The sequence below is a fragment of the Callorhinus ursinus genome, unplaced genomic scaffold, assembly GCF_003265705.2.
Source record: "Callorhinus ursinus isolate GAN/ISIS: 27379988/994484 unplaced genomic scaffold, GSC_fseal_2.0 scaffold2, whole genome shotgun sequence".
Lineage (NCBI taxonomy): Eukaryota > Metazoa > Chordata > Mammalia > Carnivora > Otariidae > Callorhinus > Callorhinus ursinus.
Genome location: NW_027397064.1, coordinates 99,178,359 through 99,198,866, shown reverse-complemented (window position 1 = coordinate 99,198,866; position 20,508 = coordinate 99,178,359). Strand labels below are relative to the sequence as shown.

Genomic DNA, 20,508 nt, shown 5'->3' with positions numbered 1-20,508 from the left:
CCACCACTGCCGCACCTGGGGCCACGGCGCAATCACTCAGGCCCTCGGCAATCACCAGGCAGATTCTCACCTGGCAACGACAGTCAGCTCCAAGGAACCTCTGGGGAGAAGCCCTCCTGCTGCTGGCTCCCCACGTGCGGGTCGTGGGCACACGTAGAGATCAGTGAGTTCACTTAATAGACACTGGCTGGGCTCAGAGCTAGGGATGCAGCGGGCAACAGACCGTGACCCTGCTCTCACCACCCAGTAGACAAGAGGCAGACCCGTCCGCAGATAATTCCCAGCAATGTTGGAGGTGCTGGAATAGAGGTGGGCGCTCAGCCTTGTTACAGAGGAGGTCTCATCTCACCCTGCCTGGGGTGGTCAGAAAAGTCCTCCAGGATTGGGATGTGTAGGGGGGAACCCAGGCCGTCAAAGGGCAGGAGGTGGGGCACGAAGGCTGCAGAGGGACGCTAGCTAAGGAAGCAGGGCTGTGCAAAGGCACAGGGGTGAGCAAGAGCAGGCTGAGCTGGGGTAACTGTGGGTGGATTGGCCTGGCTGGAATATCACTGAATGTATCCTGTAGCCATTATTAACTCATTACCTACTTCCCTTGTTCTCTCTATTGGATCACCCACACTTCCTTTGCCATCCATCCAGTGATCTGTTATTTATGTATTATCCATCCATCCATCTCTAGAAGTCTTCATGTCGTGTTGCAAAGCAGAGCTGCCTCCATAGAACTCTCTTAGCTCACACAGTGCCTGACACTATACTATTAGGGATGTGCTCCTGCCTTGGGGACTAATGTCTGAGCATTTTTCTTTAAGAGAGAGCATGGCAGCAGGGAGGGGCAGAGGGAGAAGGAGAGAAAGAATCTCAAGCACACTCCACACTCAGCGCAGAGCCAGACATGGGGCTTGATCTCAGATTATGACCTGAGCTGAAACGAAGAGACGGACACCTGACTGAGCCGCACAGGAGCCCCAGTCTCAGCATTTTAACATGCACACAGCACAGGGTGAGGCAACAGAGGTCACCAACATTGCAGCCTATATGATTTTTATTAAATCACAGATCTGTTTCACAGTCAGGTCCTGGGACTGGACATGGAAAGGGCAGGGGAGGTCCTGGGATCAATTTCAGAGGGCTGCGCCTCCTACTGAGGATTTACTGTTGATAGAACCATGACCTTGGGATTAGCCTTCTCCTAACTGTAAGCTCCATGGAGGCAGGACGGGGTCTGCCTATCTATTACAGTTATGGACCGTATTACAAGCTCAGTAAATGCTTTAGGATGAATGAATGTATGGGGAGCCTTGGGCAAGCTAGTGAGCTCCTTTGTGCCAGGCTTGCCACCTGCCTGGGACATTGGTGCTGCCCTTAGAAACCATGCCCAGTGAGGCCTGGACCTCACTGACAGGTCACGTGCATTCATACAGGTCCTGCCTTGAAGAAGAGTTTAGCCACTTACAGGCTGCATGATGTGGGCAGGATCTGTAACCTCTCTGGGGCTCGGTTTTTTTCAACTGTAAAATGGGTCCAATGGTGTGTCTGTGGGATCGAATGTTATTGCGGTGCTTTGGGAGCTACAAAGCACCACCTTAACAATAGTGATTGTTAGTATATTTTTTTAATGTGGATACAAGGTGAGACAAACAGGAGGACCTTTGGCTTTTCTCAAGGAGGAGGAAGAATGTCAGAAAACACCAGACACTTTTAGGCTTTTGACCTAGCTCCTTTTGGAGTCGCCCCCTAGCATACTGGAAAAATCTATGTTTTCTATTTAAAGAGCATTTCCTTAATAGCCCTCAGTGCAAAATATTTCCAAGATAGTGCTTAGAATCTCACCATTAGAGATTCACTTTTTAGGCAAAACCCTTAAGAAAGGTGTTTCAGTCTGATACAGTATCCTTCCTGGAGGTTTGTATGTTGGGGTTTAGAAGCTAACAACCAGGTGTGTGTGTGTGTGTGTGTGTGTGTGTGTGTGTGTTGTGTTGTAAGAGGCGGGGGAAGGTGTGAGGGAAATATAGCCAAAGGTCAGCTAAAAGAACAGTGTCCTATGAGAATGGGTTCATTCCACCACCAAAAGGCATCGTCTTGATGAGCAAAGCAGATCAAGTAGTTTAAACAAGTTCAGTGGATTCTGCATCACCCCTGCCCACACTTTGGGATCTAAAGAATTCCCATAAGGAAACTCAAGGAGGCAGAGGCCCTTCAAAGGAGCTGGTATGCGTGATTCTAGGTCTGGGGCACTTGGATTAAATCAGGTGGGATGTGGGTGTGGCCACTGTTCCTTGCAGTTTGGAGGAGGTACCTGCATTAACTCCTTGGAGAAGCAGCCAGAAGTGGGATGGACAGAGCTGGCCCTCACCCTTGGTGTGGCAGGACCCCATTCAAATTGCAGGATCCCCAGTGAGGGCCAGGCCTGTGTGCCAGAGGCCATCTGAACCCCCTCCCCCATGGGGGTCTTCCAACACGCTCCGGCACCCCCAAGAATGAAGCAAAAGCGTTCCCTGTGCAGCCTCTCAGAAGCTGTCCTTCTACCTCTGGTTCCTCTTTGATGGCCTGGCTTCTCCATCTCAGTGGTATGGAGAATGACATTGTTGGTAACTGTCATCGACGGGGCCACGCCCACCCCCAACATAATGGCCATTGTCTCAATAAAACCCAGTGACCTCAACCTTCTTAAACAAATGGGACGAACCATGTCCCTTTTTTGTTTTTACTCCTTATTCACTTAGTCTGGTGGTCTGAAATCCAATCTGCTTACTAGAATCCTGGTGAAGGGGCATCAGAATTAGGGTGCCTGGAACTCCCCAGTCCCCCACACAGAGATTCTGACTTAATGTCCCGAGAGTAACCAGAAGCTTCAAAAAGCCTCCCAGATAATTCTTTTTTTTTTGCTTCCCAGATAGTTCTTATGTGCAGCCTGGGCTGAGAACCACTGAGTCAGCCCAACACCTAATTTGATTGTCTTATTTCCCAGCCTCCTTGTCAACACGCGCGCGCGTGCACACACATAGACACACACACACACACACACACACACACACAGAGTTCTGCTCCTTACAAAGCTTCAGACACACATGCTGTTTGTCTGGAAGGGCTGTTCCTTTCTCTTTATTGTTTTCCTCTTTCTTGACTCCTTAAATCTGAAAAGTATTAAATTTTTTTTTACATCCGTTATCTTTTTTTTTTTTTTAAAGATTTTTTATTTATTTGGCAGAGAGAGACACAGCGAGAGAGGGAACACAAGCAGGGGGAGTGGGAGAGGAAGAAGCAGGCTTCCCGCCGAGCAGGGAGCCCGATGCGGGGCTCGATCCCAGGACCCTGGGTCATGACCCGAGCCGAAGGCAGACGCTTAACGACTGAGCCACCCAGGTGCCCCGTTACATCCGTTATCTTATTTGACCCCCACTGAGCTAGGATGTAGATGCATGTTAGCGGTGGAATGGACCCATCCTCATAGGACCTTGGATTTTCAGGATCATCTTTGAGAGTGACGCCCTTGGCCTCGCTCAGTGGGAAAAGCAGGGTAAGCCCAGAAGCCCCCGTGCCCCCCACTCAACCCCCCGCCCCACCACCGACAGTTCAAACTGGGCGACTCATACCACTGTCAAACTTCAAGATATCTTTGTGCCCAGCTCATCAAAAACCAAGCACTCAGGCACTTGAATAAGATAAGCAATTTGTGGCTTTGTAAAAAGTCAATGCAATTCAATTTAGACCTCTTTAGGAGTACGCCTGCCTCTCACATTTATTGTTTCCTTGTATAACCTGCTGCAGCAAAGGGACTGCAGATTTGTCTTCTGTTTGCGAAGTGGGACGAAGTCCCTGGAATGAGTGACCTTCAAGAGCCACACGAAACTTACAAATGAAGCTGTCTCCGAGAAACCTCATTCTTGCCTCAGCTCATAGCTTTTTTGCTTTATATAGATTTGATTTTCCAAATGGCAGATTATAAAACTAGCTATTTTTTTCCTCCTAAATGCAAATGATTTAATTTTGTCTTTTTTTCCCCCTTCTTAACCAAGAGGGATGTTTTTAAAATGCAGTCCCCACTCTAATCTTTACCACTCCTGAAAGGGTCCATTTTTTTTAACCCACGAAAGCATCTTTGGTGCCAAAGGTGGGCTGCCTGGAATGTGCTTCTGTCTTCTCAGGCCAGAGGTAGATTTCTTTTTCTGTTTGTTTGTTTTGTTTTGTTTTGACTTTGTCACAGAACAAATTGCTCTTAGCTTCTCTTTATTTACTCCTTTGTTGGTTTATTTAGAAAACAGGACCAATTTAGAAAACAGGACCTTGTCAGACAAATTCAAACCAAGTGTGAATAATAATAATAATATAATGTTAATATAATAATAATGTTAATGATGGAGTATCTATATATCTATCATCTACCTATCCATCTACAGCCAAGCACTGCACTTGGTATTCTGTATATGCTTTTTGATTTAACCTTCGCAACAACCCTATGAGGTAGGTATTATCAGCCTCATTTTATTGATGAGGCTCAGAGAGATTATGTAACTTTTCCAAGGTTGCATAGCTGCTAAATGCCAAAGAGGTCAAAGCTATGCTGCGCTGAATCCTAAGCAAGACTCCATGGCTTCCAGGCCCCCAGTGTTTCACGTTACTTCCTGCTTCAGTTACTCATGCCTCAACTGTGACAGCTTCTCAGGCAGGACTTTCTCATATTAGAGTCTCTTTCTGGCCCATATCCTGGGGTCTTCAAAGCCACCTTGTCTTGAAGAACCCATGGGAGCAGAAGGTGACAGTTTTGAAGTCTTCCCTTTGTTTTTTTGTTTGTTTGTTTTATTTTTTTATTAACACATAATGTATTATTTGTTTCAGGGGTACAGGTCTGTGATTCATCAGTCTTGCACAATTCACAGCGCTCACCATAGCACATACCCTCCCCAATGTCTATCACCCAGCCACCCCATCCCTCCCATGCCCCTCCACTCCAGCAACCCTCAGTTTGTTTCCTGAGATTAAGAGTCTCTTATGGTTTGTCTCCCTCCCCAGTTTCATCTTCTTTCATTTTTCCCTCCCTTCCCCTCTGATCCTTTGTCTTGTTTCTCTTTCTCAAATTCCTCATATCAGTGAGATCGTATGATACTTGTCTTTCTCTGATTGACTTATTTCACTCAGCATAATACCCTCTAGTTCCATCCATGTCATTGCAAATGGCAAGATTTCATATTTTTGATGGCTGCATAATATTCCAGTGTGTGTGTGTGTGTGTGTGTGTGTGTGTGTGTGTGTGTGTGTATCACATCTTCTTTATCCATTCATCTGTTAAACTGATAAGAACAGATACTACACTTAATCTTAGCCAAAAGGCCGAGAAGCGATATCCATTCATCTGTTGATAGACATCTAGAAGCCTTCCCTTTGATTGCATTGTCATGTCTATCTTAATTTTAGGCTTCTGCAGGATTCTCAGTATCAGAACTTAACTCAATGAGATACCACCTCACACCAGTCAGAATGGCTAAAATTAACAAGTCAGGAAATGACAGATGTTGGCGGGGATGTGGAGAAAGGGGAACCCTCCTACACTGTTGGTGGGAATGCAAGCTGGTGCAACCTCTCTGGAAAACAGTATGGAGGTTCCTCAAAAAGTTGAAAATAGAGCTACCATACGATCCAGCAATTGCACTACTGGGTATTTACCACAAAGATACAAATGTAGCGATCCGAAGGGGTATGTGCTCCCCAATGTTTATAGCAGCAATGTCCACAATAGCCAAACTGTGGGAAGAGCCAAGATGTCCATCGACAGATGAATGGATAAAGAAGATGTGGTATATATACACAATGGAATATTATGCAGCCATCAAAAGGAATGAGATCTTGCCATTTGCAACGACATGGATGGAACTGGATGGTGTTATGCTGAGTGAAATAAGCCAATCAGAGAAAGACATGTATCATATGACCTCACTGATATGAGGAATTCTTAATCTCAGGAAACAAACGGAGTGTTACTGGAGTGGTGGGGGGGTGGGAGGGATGGGGTGGCTGGGTGATAGACACTGGGGAGGGTATGTGCTATGGTGAGCGCTGTGAAGTGTGCAAGACTGTTGAATCACAGATCTGTACCTCTGAAACAAATGATACAATATATGTTAAAAAAAAAAAGAAGTGGATAGCAGGAGGGGAAGAATGAAGGGGAGTAAATCGGAGCGGGAGATGAACCATGAGAGACGATGGACTCTGAAAAACAAACTGAGGTTTCTAGAGGGGAGGGGGGTGGGGGGATGGGTTAGCCTGGTGATGGGTATTAAAGAGGGCACATTCTGTGTGGAGCACTGGGTGTTATGCACAAACAATGACTCATGGAACACTACATCAAAAACTAATGATGTAATGTATGGTGATTAACATAATAATAAAAAAATTTTAAAGAGAAAAAAAAGAACTTAACTGACATGCTTTCACCCATGTTGGAAGCTTCCTTTCCTCTCTTTCATCACCTGAGTGGAAACCCATCAACTGCCCCCTTACCCCCAGGCCCCCCTGGCTCACTCTCATTCTTGGCCCTAGGGAAACCACGGGGCTTGCAGTCACACTCAGTTGCAGCCCCTGGGGACCAGATGAGGTTGTGGCCATACATTTCTTCCTTTCCTTTTTGACCCAAGCATCCTGGAATTGGCTTCGAAGTGATCAAGGACAGGCACTTCTTCTTACCAGAGTCAAAATGGTCCCCCCAACTTTCCAGAAGACCAGAATATTCAAAGACGGAGGCGGGGCGCCTGGGTGGCTCAGTCGTTAAGCGTCTGCCTTCGGCTCAGGTCATGATCCCAGGGTCCTGGGATCGAGCCCCGCATCGGGCTCCCTGCTCCATGGGAAGCCTGCTTCTCTCTCTCCCACTCTCCCTGCTTGTGTTCCCTCTCTCACTGTGTCCCTCTCTGTCAAATAAATAAAATCTTAAAAAACAAATAAACAAACAAACAAACAAGGACGGAGGCACCAGGCATCACAAGGAATCCAGTGCATTAGAATAGAATTCCAGTGCAAATGGTGAGTATTCATCCTTTCTGCTGGCTGAGTAATATTCCATTGTATATATGGACCACATCTTCTTTATCCATTCGTCTGTTGAAGGGCATCTCGGTCCCTTCCACGGTTTGGCTATTGTGGACATTGCTGCTATGAACATCGGGGTGCATGTGCCTCTTCTTTTCACTACATCTGTGTCTTTGTGGATGGAACTGGAGGATATTATGCTAAATGAAATGAATCAAGCAGAGAAAGTCAATTATCATATGGTTTCACTTCTTTGTGGCACATAAGGAAGAGCATGGAGGACATTAGGAGAAGGAAGGGAAAAATGAAGGGGGGGAATCGGAGGGAGAGATGAACCATGAGAGACTGTGGACTCTGGGAACCAAACTGAGGGTTCTAGAGGGGAGGGGTGGGGGGAGGGGTTAGCCCGGGGATGGGTATTAAGGAGGGCACGTACTGCATGGAGCACTGGGTGTTATGCACAAACAATGAATCATGGAACACCACATCAAAAACTAATGATGTACTGTATGGTGACTAACATAACATAATAGAAAATAAATAAATTAAAAAAATTAAAAAAAAAAGAGTAGAATGTCAGCGAGGAGAAGTACCAAAAATGCTGGATTGTGACTTTTTACCTGATCTTTCTTCTGGTATCTTTTGTTTGGACCAGAGACCCAGGCACCTCTACCTGAGCTGCACAACTGAGCCTCAGTCTTTCTCCACATCCTCACTCATGGGTGCCATTGCTCCCCACCCCGTCAGGGGGCTGATGCCTCCTTCCATTGTCTTGGCAGCTGTCCCCCTCCCCTCCCCAAAACCTGTTTATCATGCAGCCTCAGGTTGCCATTGTTTTGTTTTCATTACATTTATCTTCAAGGTTACTTTCTGTTTAGGGAAGATAATGTTTGTTCTCCATGGAGGATAGTGATCTAAAGTTTGAATTTTTAAAAATTGTATTTAAGAAAGAATAAGCAGTCCTATTAAAACCATGAAGATAGGCAGGTACGAGGAGGAAATGAAAAAAGTCGTGCCGATGGTACAGAAATGACTGAAGGTGGGGGATAGTCACTTGTGTAATCCTGATGGGTGAAATTGAGGAGAGCGGAAACAGTTTGAATCAAAATGGTACGTGGTTACGGAAGTAAAGGTGATGGCAACAGCGGCTGGGTGGCCATGCTCGGGAGCAGGGAGTTATGGGGAGGAATCCTGGGGATAAATTCTTTCCCTGGGAGCCTGGCTGCCTCGCATGTGACTCCAGCCCAGCCCTGAGCACAGATGTGGGAAACTTTCATGCATAAGGCACCTCTGAATTCTGGAACCAAATGGTTCCTGGCCATTTGGACAGCTCCTCCTCATGACAGTCATCAGACTTGGTGCTTTCCCTGGTGTTTACAATGCCTGGAGCCGTGGGGCTCCTGGGTGGCTCAGTCAGTTAAGTGTCTGACTTTGGCTCAGGTCATGATCCCAGGGTCCTGGGGCCAAGCCCCCCGTCTGGCTCCCTGCTCAGCGGGGAGTCTGCTTGTCCTTCTTCCTCTCTGCCCCTCTCTCCACTCGTGCTCTCTCTCTCTCAAATAAATAAACAAAACAAAAAAACAATGACTGGAGCCCTGACTAGGAGTCGAATGGAGCTCTATGAAGCCTGAGTAACCTCTGCCCTGCTGCCTTTCCAAGCCCATGACTGAACTGCTAGGGGGCTCATGGATGTGAGGTCTGTGATGACTGTCCCACAGGGGAACCAGGCATGGGAATAAGGAAGGCAAGGCTAGGCTGTCTTCCTGCACCTCACACTTGAAAGGCTCACATGTTCAGCTGATGAGCTGGAAGGAGAAATCTCAGGAAGGACAAGTAAATAAATGTCAGAAGAGCCTTCAAAGCAGAGCCAGGATACAAACAGAGGGGCCTGCAGAGGCTGTGTTTATCACATGCAGCTTTATAGCAACATGTCAGTTTTTGCCCAATCAACATACTAGTCACCCTGGGAAAATCAGTTTGCCTGATGTTGATAAAGTCGTTGTTTTCTGCATGTGCCAAGTAGGGAAGGAAGAGGCGTTGGCAGCAAGTGGGTGACAAGACAACTGAGAAGAGTAGCTGGAGGAGGTGGGAAGGGGCAGTGCAGGAGATGAGAGCTCATAGACTGTGGGCATCAGGAGGGACCTTGTCCCACTCCCATGGCTCAGATACCATCAACGGTCTACCTAACACCTGTTACTCCCTCTTCCTGGCTAACGGAATTCTGATTTGTGATCAGCAATTTGCTCAGGCAATGGAGCATGATTGGTCTAAGCCAGTCATGATGATTCTGTATGCCACTTTCCTAGCTGCTCCTCTAGCTGGGTGAGGGACACACGACTCCACTGTGGTCAGGGAAACATAACGGGTATGTCCCGGAAGACTCCGAGGAAGCTTCACTCTCTTGGTAAAAAGTTCACATGGGGCTGGTATTCTTCTAACCTTCTGCCTGTTTTCTGCCTTGAGCACAGATATGGTTCTTAGAGCCACAACAGACGCTGTGTGGCTCTGAGATGACAAGGTGACACATCAGTGATGGCAGGACAGAACGGTAGAGAGATTGGAACCTCTGAATGATGTTCCTGGGCAGTTGCACCAAACCCAGAGCAGCCTACCTCTGGATTTCTCCCTATGTGAGATAGTTAATATCTTTACTGCTGGAGCCACTGCTTGTCAAGTGTTTTATTACTTGCAGAAGAGGATGCCAGGGGCCCACGGAGGGGCCAGAACCTGCCCAAGGTCACAAAGTTGATTATAGGTCTCTCTCCACAGACTTCAGGCTGTTTCTTGAAATCTCCCACCCCTCACTTCAACCACCCTGGTCTAGGCCCATCCCACCAACCCCCTTCTCTCTCTCTCTCTCTCTTTTTTTAAATTTTATTTATTTTTTGACAGAGAGACAGCAAGAGACGGAACACAAGCAGGGGGAGTGGGAGAGAGGGAAGCAGGCTTCCCGCTGAGCAGTGAGGCTGATGCGGGGCTCGATCCCAGGACCCCGGGATCATGACCTGAGCCAAAGGCAGACACTTAACCAACTGAGCCACCCAGGCACGCCCCACAACCCTCTTCTCAAGTTCAGTGCTCTCCCCCCATGGGTTCTGTCTCAGCGTATCTTTCTCAAATCCAACTTTCTGCATGTCAGCTCCCTACCCTGATCCTATCATGGATGACAGTGGAGGCAGATTTAAATGCAAGGTCCTCTGCTTGGCACTACCGTCCTCTCCCTGACTGGGTATACCCAGCTCATCTCCTCACTGCACCAACCCCCATAATGATTACCCTTCTATCAGTTTTGGGCACCTCTGTCCTTCTACCTTGATTCTTCCCTGCCTCTTCTGTTCCCACTGCTACTCATTCTACAAGGTCTGCCTCCTCCATGAGGCCCACTCTGATGGCCTGTGGTACTAACTGTCAGGACTATACTTCTGGGCATAAATTCTTTCTGTCTTAGCATTTCATCTTATATTGTCTCCTAAATGTCTTATTAGCACTTCTTTGGGAAGAAGGACTGCTCTTCTGCATCTTTTGACTACTTCACAGTTTCTAAGTCATGGCATGTAGTTGGTGCTCAAAAATACTTGGAGATTATACAATTTTACAGCATGTTTTTAAAACATGTTAACATTAAAATAACACATTAATTTGTAAAGTTTGGAAAAGTAAAAAAAAAAAACCTGTAATATCAACACCCATGGAAATGTATGACGGCATTTGGCCCTATTTCCTCTTGGTTGTTAATCTTCCAAAAGTTGAAATAATATTAACACACTGATTTATTGATAAATCTCTATTGTGGGAAGAAGTAAAACTATGTACAGATGACACGATCTTGTACATAGAAAATACTAAGGAATCCACAAAATGACTATGAGAACTGATGAACAAGTCCAGGAAGATTGCAGGATATGAGATCGATATACAAAAATCAATTATAATTCTATACACCAGCAATAAACAATCTGCAAATGAAATTAAGAAATAATTCCATGTATAAAAGCATCAAGAATAAAATACTTAGGAATAAATTTAACAAAGTGCAAGACTCGTACTCTGAAAACTACAAAATACTTTGGTAAAGAAATTAAATAAATGGAAAGACATCCCATGTTTATGGATAGGAAGACTTCATATTTCTTAGATGGTTATATTCTCCAACCTGCTCTGTAGATTGAATGTAACTGATCAGAATCCCGGCTGGCTTTTTTTTTTTTTTTTTTAGCAGAAATTAAAATGTTGATTCTAAAATTCGTATGTGAATATAAGAAAGCCAGACTCGCTAAAACCATCTTGAAAAAGGATTCAACACTTCATTGTTTCAAAACCTATGACAAAGATACATAATCAAGAGAATGTGGTATTGGCATAAATACAGACATATAGAACAGTGGAATAAAACAGAGATACCAAAGCAAACCTTCTTTTTTTTTTTTTAAGATTTTATTTATTTATTTGACAGAGAGAGAGAGAGAGAGAGAGAGAGAGAGAGAGAACAAGCAGGGGGAGAGACAGGCAGAGGGAGAGGGAGAAGCAGACTCTCTGCTGAGCAGGGAGCCTGACGCGGGGGCTCGATCCCAGGACCTCAGGATCATGACCTGACCCCAAGGCAGACATTTAAGTGACTGAGCCACCCAGGGCCCCCAAAACAAACTTCACACTTACGGTCATTTGCTTTTCAACACGGGCACCAAGATAATTCAATGGGAAAAGGATTTTCAACAAATGGTACTGGAACACCTGGAAAGCTACGCACAAAAGAAAGAAGGAAGTCAGGTTCCTTCCTTATACCAAAAACTCAATATGGACCAGATATTTCAATTTATGAGCTAAAAGTGTAAAACTCTTTGAAGAAAAAGCATAGGAGTAAGTTCATGACCTGAAATTAGAGAAAGCCTTCTTCGATACAACCTGAAAAGCACAAACAAGAAAAAGAAAAAAATAGATAACTTGACCTAATCAAAGTTAAGGACTTTTGTGCTGCAAATGATATCATTAAAAAAGAAAAGGCAACCCATAGAATGGGAGATTTGCATGTCACATATCTGATAAGTGGCTTCTATCCAGAATATATAAAGAACTCTTATAATTCAATAATGTAAAGATAATAAACCAATTTAAAAATGGGCAAAGGATCTGAATAGACATTCCTCCAAAGAAAATATACAAATGGCCAACAAGCACATGAAAACACGTTTGATGTCATTAGCCATCAGGAAAAAGCAAATCAAAACCACAATGAGATACCACTTCATACCCACTAGGATGACTATAATCAAAAACACAAATAGTAACACGGGTGCCTGGGTGGCTCAGTTGTTAGGCGTCTGCCTTCGGCTCGGGTCATGGTCCCAGGGTCCTGGAATCGAGCCCCACATCGGGCTCCCTGCTAGGTAGGAGGCCTGCTTCTCTGTCTCCCACTCCCCCTGCTTGTGTTCCCTCTCTCGCTGTGTCTCTCTCTGTCAAATAAATAAATAAATCTTAAAAAAAAAGTAACACGTGTTGACAAAGGTGTGGAAAAATTGAAGCCCTCCGGTACTGCTGGTGGGAATGTCAATTAATTTATCTGAGTTAGAAAACACTGTGGCAGTTTTTCAAACAGCTAAGCATAGAGTTACCATATGATCTAACAATTCTACTTCTACTTTAATGCACAAGAGAAATGAACACTTAGGTCACACTAAAATGTTAATATCAACATTATTCACAATAACAAAAGAGTAGAAACAATTCAAGAGTCCATTAACAGATGAATGAATGAATAAAATGTGGCATATCTGTATAATAGAATATTATTCAACAGTAAAACGTCCTGATGCATGCTATAGCATGGATGAACCTTGAAAACATCATGCTAAGTGTAAGATACTAGTTGTTAAAGACTGTATCTTGTATGATTCCACTGATAGGGAATGTTTAGAATAGGCAAAACTATAGAGACAGAAAATATGTCAGTGGTGGCTCAGAGCTGGGGGTTAGGAGAGGTAATGAGAGGTGACTCCTGATGAGTTCAGGGTTTCTCTTTGAGGTTATAAAAATGTTCCAAAATTGATTGTTGCATATCTCTGTCGATGTGTTAAAAAAAATCTTTGAATTGTAGATTTCAAATGGGTGAATTAGATCGTATGTTAATTATATCTCAGTACACTGCTAAAAGTGTATTGTGGGTAAGGTCTCTTTGGTCTTTAAACATTCATTCAAAATGTACTTATTGTGGCCACATAATATTTCATTATGCAAGTAAACCATACTTTGTTTAGTCAGAACTATATTGACAGACATTTAAATTGTTTTTACTCCAGTGGTCAAGACAAAGATGAACATTCTTACGTACAAACACTCTGTGCATTGATGATTATTTCCTTAGGATAGATTCCTGACAGGGTTAAAGCTCATCTTGTAAATTGCCAAATAATCCCAGAAATGGTTTGCCAACCAGAGTGCTTCATTCATCAGACCTCCTTCAACACGCAGTGTTACCAGACAGACACGCTTGTGATGGTCTCGTTCGGGGAAATGGTAAGTTACTGACGTTGAAGTTTTGGTGTGTTCTTTCGCTTACTCATTAGTGAGGTTAACCATTTTCTCAAACCTATACTGGGTACATTTTTCTCTCTTTTCCTTTGCAAATTGACTGATCATGTCCTCTGCTTGCTTGCTTATTTATTTAGTTGTTTATTTAAGGAGGGCACTTGATGTGATGAACACTGGGTGTTATATGCAACTGATGAATCTCTAAATTCTACCCCTGAAATTATTAATACACTGTATGTCAACTAACTTGAATTTAAATAAAATCTAAAAAAAATAAAATAAATATTTCTTGTTAATTTATAAGGGCATTTTATGGTTAAAAATATTAAAACTTTGTCACCATCATGGAAGTATTCTCAATTTGTCTATTTCCCTCTTAATTCTGTTTTTGTTTCTTTTAAAGTGCAGAGGTTCTTCATTTTATGTAGTCAAATGTACTGATTTTATTTTGAGTTTTCTTGTTTTCTTTTATCCTTAGGAAGTCCTCACATCCTCTATATTTTCTTCTATTTCTGTGGGCTTGTGTTTATAATTAACCTTTTATTGATCTGGAATTTGTGTTGATTTCTGATATTCAATTAAGATCCATCTTCTCTCCCTGATTGTTACTAAATTATCCCAGCTTTTTAAAAAATTAAATTCTCCTTTTTTTTGCCTCTATGAGTTTGCAACAATACTTATATTACAAATATATATGTAGTTTCTGGCCTTTGCAGGCATTTGGGTAATTCATAAATACAGCCCCCAATTGGAGTGCTTTGCTAGTCTCTTGCTGTATTAGTATTAATCTGTTACACTTTTTATAGCTTTACAATGTGTTTAATAAACTGTGAGGCAAATTCATCCCCATGTACTTCTTTATCAAATTTGTTTGGCTATCCTTAGCCATTTAGTCTCCTCAGTGAGATTTAGAGGGACTTTTCCAGTTCCCTGATCCCCATCCTCTAACATACCAACTCCCTAAAGCATCCTTTGTGACTGAGTGAAATATTTCACGTACGTCTGCATAATACAAAAAAAAAATGTGATCTTTTTCATCACATCTTGAATAGACACGTTTTGGGGTGTCTTGGCAGCCTATGCATTATTTCTCTGGTAACTGTACCTCCCACAGAATAGTCATGACAATCATGTCATAATATGTGACCCCCAACTGTCCCTCCTCACAGCCAATTGAGCTGGGGTGGACACCTGACCCAAGCTAGGCAAATAAAATCCATCTTTTCTGGGAACTTACCTTTGGTAACAGGGGAATTGGGTAGCCATTTCTGCCAGGACCTGGAGTGAGCAGAAGCTGGTCTGCAGGAAGAGAGAATGTCCAAGCCGCATAAGGGGCAGCCCTCTAGATATATGGATGTACCAGTTTTGTTATGAAGGTTCTCAGTTCCTGCTGCCACAACCCCCCCAGATTTTCTGAGATATCTCTGCTTCTTTCTGATAAGATTACCTTCTTTGCTGAACACTAATTTGAACCGTGGAGTTATAGTTAGGAAACTACAGATCTCAGATCAATGCACTAGTTGATGGCCCCTTTGGGATCAGGACAGAATGAATTCTTTGCAGGAGCTGTGTTCTATGTTAAGCACACTAAGGTGTGTTGATGCCTTTAATCCTCAAAGTCCTACAAAGTTGTTACTATCTTGCCTCAGGAGCAGGTGGCTAAAGAGGCTTCCAGAACCATCCTGGGCCATATAGGTACAGAGTCCTCTCGTCACCAAGATAAAGCAAAGCTCTGAATTTACTCCTAAGGAGGCTAATAGAACATCTCTCCTGGTCTTCCATTTCTTGACCAAAGATATTGCTTTTCTCTGTCTCCCTAGAAACCTTCCAAGACCTGGTACAACCAGCAACTACTGTCGTCCTCCAGTGGTTCATGAACAACTAGAATCAAAGCTGTGGTCACTGTTGACCAGCACTTGTTTCTGAGTAACATACCATGGCATAGCCAACTGATCCTATTCCATTTTGGAGATTATGACCTGCGTGTAGTTCCAAGGGAATGCTACTGACCACTGGCTCTTAAAATTGTGTGGGTCAATCCTTTAGAGAACCAGAAGAAATCTGAAGAAATCTGAGAATCTGAAAAAAAAAATCAATGAACGAATATGCACACATATGTACATAATACATATTTGCATACAATTTTGGGAGGGAAGTTCACAAACTTCCTAACATCCAGATATGTGGACCCCAAATTAAGGACCCCTTCCTCAGGTAAAGTTGGATTTTATCCGGTCATGCAACAAATCTCTAATTTCATTTTCTGAAGGCAAGACCTGGATGGGTTCGGAGCTGGTGGAAAAACCATTTTCAATCCAAAATTGGATTAAGTGGCTGTTGTTATGGAGGGAAGTCTAAGTGGGGAATACAAACTTCTGCTCTTGGCCCTGTCCTACGCAACGTATTTTTTATATCAGTGATTTAATATGAGGCAGGTTTAGTCAACCTGAAATTGACACAAAATTTGTAGGGACAGCTAATACTCTATATGACAAGATCGAGATTCAAAATCTCTCAACAGATTGGATGACAAGAAATTAAAGCAAGGTGAAAATTATAGCAAATATGTCACAGAACATAGGTTTTAAGTCGATCACCTAAGTACAAATTGGGGGAATCTTGTTTTTCTGGAAAAGGTGAAGGAAGTTGTGTGGACAGTGATCTCAGTGGACTGTGATCTCAGTGTGAGCTGTCTGAGACAGAAGTCCACAGCTGCAGGGACCTCAGACTGTGTGGGTGATTGGAGTGTGGTCTTCATTATCCCACAGGGGAGCATAGCCCCCCGCACACTGGGCAACCATCTCAAGTATTCTCATTAGGTCTCAGAGCTGCATATGGCAATGGGGGCTGAGGAATGGGATTGTAGGCATACCTTGTTTTACTGGGCTTTGCAGATATGGTTTTTCTTTTCTTTAACAAACTGAAGGTTTTTAACGAATTGAAGGTTTGAAGACCTGTATCGAACAAGTCTATCAGCACCATTTTACCAAAAGCAGTTTATCGCTTCATGTCTCTGCCACATTTTGGTGATTCTAACAATATCTAAATTTTTCCACCATTGTTGCATTTGATAAGGTGGTCTGTGATCAGTGATCCAAAGATCACTGCAGGATGACAGTAGTTGTTGGCTGTACCAGGTCTTGGAAGCCCACTATCACTATTGTCATTGCTTTGGGGGTGTCACGAACCATGCCTGAGTAAGATGGCAAACTCACTGGCTCACGTGTGTGTTCTGATTTTTCCACTGACCAGTCATTCTCCGTCTCTCCCACTCCCCAGGCTCGCTATTCCCTGAGACACGATATGGGAATTAGGCCAACGGATAACCCACCATGGCCTCTAAGTGTTCAGTGAAAAGGAAGAGTCGCACGTCTCTCCCTTTAAATCCAAAGCTAGAAATGATTAAGGAAGGCATGTCAAAAGCCAAGATAGGCTGAAAGCTCTTGCACCTGTTAGCCAAGTTGTGAATGCAGAGAAAAAGTTCTTTTTATTTGTTTGTTTGTTTTTACTGAAGTATAGTTGAGAAACAATGTTACATTAGCTTCAGGTGTGCGACACAGTGATTCAAGAAGTGGATATGTTATGCTATGCTCACCATAAGGGGACCTACTGTCTGTCACCATACAAGGCTATTACAATACCATCGACTGTATTCCCTATGCTGGCCTTGTATTCCCATGGCTTATTCATTCCATAACTAGAATCCTGTGCCTCCCACTCCCCGGGAAAAGTTCTTGAAGGAAATTAAAAGTGCTACTCCAGTGAACACACAAATGATAAGAAAGTGAAATAACCTTATTTAAAAAAATTTTTATATATATTTAGTGTAATAGCCTTATTGTTGATATGGAGAGAGTTTGAGTGGTCTGGACAGAAGATCAACCCAGCCATGATATTCCCTTAACCAAAGCCTAATTCAGAGCAAGGTCCTAACCTTCCTCCATTCTGTGAAGGCTGAGAGAGGTAAGGAAGCTACAGAAGAAGAGTTTGAAGCTAGCAGAGATGGGTTCATGAGGTTTAAGAAGAAAAGCCATCTCCATAACATAAAAGTGCAAGGTGAAGCAGCCAGCGCTGATGTAGAAACTGCAAAGTTATCCAGAAGATCTAGCAAGATAATTAATGCAGGTGGCTCCACTAAATGAAAGATTTTCGATGTAGATGGAAAAGCCTTCTATTAGAAGCAGATGTCATCTAGAACTTTCATAGCGAGAGAGGAGAAGTCAATGCCTGGCTTCAAAGGTTCAAAGGACAGGCTGACTCTCTTAGGGGAGAATTCAGCTGGTCACTTTCATTTGAAGCCAATGCTCATTTACCATTCTGAAAATCCTAGGGCCCTTATGTGTTATGCTCAATGTACACTGCCTGTGTTCTATAAATAAAACAACAAAGTCTGGATGAGAGCACATGGTTTACTGAATATTTTAAGCCCACTGTTGAGACTTACTGCTCAGAAAAGAAAGGATTCCTTTCAAAACATTACTGCTCATCAACAATGCACCTGGTCACCCAAGAGCTCTGATGAAAATGGACAATGGGATGAATGTTGTTTTCATGCCTGCTAACACAACATCCATTCTGCAGCCCACAGATCAGAGTCATTTTGACTTTCAAGTCTTATAATTAAGAATTATGTTTTGAAAGACAATAGTTGCCAGAGATAATGATTCCTCTGATGGATCTGAGCAAAGGAAATTGAAAACATTCTGGCAAGGATTTACTATTCTAGAGGCCATTAAGAATATTTGTGATTCATGGAAAGAGGTCAAAATGTCAACATTCATAGGAGTTTGAAAGAAGTTGATTCCAAGCCCAGTGGATGACTTCGAGGGTTCCCGATTTCAGTGGAGGAAGTAAGTGCAGCTGTGGTGGAAATAGCAAGAAAACTAGAATTACAAGTGGAGCCTGAAGATGTCACTGAATTGCTACAGTCTCACGAGAAAACAGATGAGGAGTTGCTTCTCATGGATGAACAAAGTAAGGAAGTAGTTTCTTGAGACAGAATCTAGTCCGTAAACATGCCAGGAAGACGGTTGAAATGACAGCAAAAGATAGCAAATATCACATAAACTTAGTTGATAAAGCAGTGGCAGGGTTTGAGAGGATGGACTCTAATTTTGAAAGAAGTTCTACTGAGGGTAAAATGCTATCAAACAGCAGCACATGCTACAGAGAATTCATTTGTGAAAAGAAGAGTCAGTCGATGTGGCAAACTTCACTGTTGTCTTATTTTAAGAAATGGCCACAGCCACCCCAGCCTTCAGCAACCACCACTCAGTCAGCAGCCATCAACATCAAGGCAAGACCCTCCACCAGTAGAAGGATTACAACTCACTGAAAGCTCAGGTTATGGTTAGCACATTTTTAGCAAAGTGTTTTTTTTTTATGATTTTATTTATTTATTTGACGGAGCGAGACAAAGAGAGAGAAGGAACACAAGCAGGGGGAGTGAGAGAGGGAGAAGTAGACTTCCCGTGGAACAGGGAGCCTGATGAGGGGCTTGATCCCAGGATCCTGGGATCATGACTTGAGCCGAAGGCAGACGCTTAACGACTGAGCCACCCAGGTGCCCCGCAAAGTGTTTTGTTTGTTTTGTTTTATTTTTTTGTTTTGTTTTGTTTTTTTTTTTTGCTTGAACTCACGACCCTGAGATCAAGACTTCAGCTGAGACCAAGAGTCAGACTCTTAACTGACTGAGCCACTCAGGTGCCCTGCAAAGTATTTTTTAATTAAGGTATGCACATTGTTTTTTTTTTAGACATAATGCTATTGCACACTTAATAGACTACTGCATAATGTAAACATAAATTTTATAGTTCAGGGAAACAAAAAAAATTCATTTGACTTGTTTTATTGTGATATTCACTTTACTGTGGTGGTCTGGAACCAAACCAACAATAATTCTGAGGTATGCCTGTATATCCCCTAGGAGGTCTAGAGAACATGGATCCATATGGTGTGAGGAAAGTTGAAAAGAACCAGGATTCTTTACCCTGGAGAAGAGTGCATGGGGAGAAGGGTAGGGGCAGATAACAGCCATCAGTTATCTGCTAAGCTTCATATGGAAGAATGACTAGATCATTTAGTGGCTCTAGGAATTGCTCACCAACAAGCATTGGTTGTCCTATGGAGGAGTGAGCTGCTAATCACTGGAAATATTTGAGGAAAGGCTTCCTGGTCACCTAATGGGAGATTTAACTCAGGAAACATGGGTCTCCACCCTGAATCGAGGTGGAATTTGATCTGGGAAGACAACTCTAGTAGACTGGTAGTGGCCATCTAAACATGGTGATGAGTAAGTTTAGGAGGCCACCTTTGGGTTCAGCAAGTCAGTGAGTGATATCTGTGGGTACAGGGGTGAGAGGCAATGGTACTCACACTGTGTACTGGTCAACCCTTCACCAAGATTCCTTATTGCTCTAAAACTCTATAATTCTCCTTTCTGTACCTTGGCAAACTTCTTTTGGTGCACCTGTCTGTGCATCCACACATAATTTGTGTGCATTTCTTATAGATGTGTGTTTGTCTTCCTCACAGTGACTTGGTCAGCTGTTAATGTGGAATTAGAGCCCATAGCAAGCCCTCCATGGTTGGTTCTCATTCTTCTGCCTAAACTTACCCTCCATTCTGGACAATTCTGGCCCCCACTCCAGCCTAGGGGATCCTTATGGCCCTATGCACAGGCAGCACTCATTCCTACCTCTGCAACTTCACTCAAGGTTCTCTCTCCTGAAATGGTCCTCCTTTTCCCTGTTTAGTCCTCCACACAAGTCCAGGCCCAGGCAAGCACCTGACCCTCCATGAGGGTTCCCTAATGGTCCCCAACCCGGTTGGTCCAGCTGCTGTGAGAACCACAAGCACTCCAGGCTGTGCTCAGCAGTGCATCACTTAGCTATGAGCTGTGCCTCTAAGGAAATGAGGACAGATTTCCTGAATGGTTTATGGAAATTAGCTTCTTTAGGGGTCCAGATT

At 43.5% G+C, this 20,508-nt stretch overlaps 1 pseudogene; it reads right to left on the bottom strand.

Moving 5' to 3' along the window:
* Positions 1–5,243: 5,243 nt before the first annotated feature.
* On the bottom strand, positions 5,244–5,340 carry LOC112813125 (U2 spliceosomal RNA; annotated as a pseudogene).
* Positions 5,341–20,508: the final 15,168 nt, after the last annotated feature.